Genomic DNA, 1262 nt, shown 5'->3' with positions numbered 1-1262 from the left:
GTGAGTTCCAGGACAGCCAGGGCTACACAGAGAAACCCTGTCTCGAAAAACCAAACAAACAAACAAACAAAAAGGCTCACGGGGGAAACAAACTCTATAATGTCTTATAGTTCGGTATTTCAAATGGAAGCTGAAAGGTCCCAACTCTTAGAGTTCTCAAGGGAGTTGTAGTATCAGTATTTTGACTGGAACAGGATGCATTTCGATGCTTGGGAGACCACAGCAGAGAAGCCTTGTAAGTTGCAGCCATGTAGACTTCAGTCAGGACCTTGACCTTTAACACATAGAGCCAGTAACCGGGGGAAAGTTGCGTGTGACCTGGAGGTATCTCAAAGGAAGGAACCAGATCTCTTCTGCAGGAGCAACTTTCTTATGTTGCTGTTTGCAAAACCAGGTGGGGCTTCATTACCGTAAGTGACAGTCACAAGATATTTAGGAATGTTACAAGCTTTCTGCATTTCCAGTGACCAAAACCTCAGAATTCAGCAGGTAATAAATCCTAGGGGCTTCTGGCAGCTCTTACCCATGATGCAACTGTGTGACTTCACTGCAGCCTTCCTCAGAACACACAGTGTGAACCATATACGTCACTGTCACCACCCACAGGGCCCACGGGCGCTGCTTGAAGCCTTTCTGCTCAGGGCCAGCAGTTGTCGTCTGTGACAAATTGCACGGCTTTCTACTGTCCACATGCTTTCTGCTCTTCCTGAAGCGTTGCTCACAGCACTTTCCTATTCTCAGTCTTCAGTGCTGAAGCAGCAAGCTCGTTCAGCTGCAGACTATGTTGCGTGTCTCTGCATGATTTGGACCATCCTCATTACTCCCCTCACAGAAAGGGTTCCACGGCACTACTATGCAAAATAGGTTTTATGGTTAATAAATTATCACTTATTAAAATTGTTTCAAAATACATTTCTTCCCGATTAATAGTACATGTTTGAACTTTATTATCTACATTGTGTACCTGTATTCACAAGCAGTGCCTAAGACATCATATGCCTTCAGTAAACTGTTAAGTCAGCCTTGAGAAGGGCAGCCACTTGAAAATTTTTATTCAGTCTGCCTGCCTGCTGCAGTGGATGCAAAGCGTGGAGTTTCATGAAGAGGCTAAAGGAGGAGACAAAATTTAATTCATATATGGTCACTGAAATTTTTCCAAAAGAGGGCTGGAGAGATAGATGGCTCAGTGGTTAAGAGCACTGGCTGCTCTTCCAGAGGTCCTGAGTTCAATTCCCAGCAACCACATGGTGGCTCACAACCAT

This window comes from Mus pahari, chromosome 19 (genome assembly GCF_900095145.1).
Source record: "Mus pahari chromosome 19, PAHARI_EIJ_v1.1, whole genome shotgun sequence".
In the NCBI taxonomy this organism is placed as follows: domain Eukaryota; kingdom Metazoa; phylum Chordata; class Mammalia; order Rodentia; family Muridae; genus Mus; species Mus pahari.
This window is presented reverse-complemented; position numbering follows the sequence as displayed.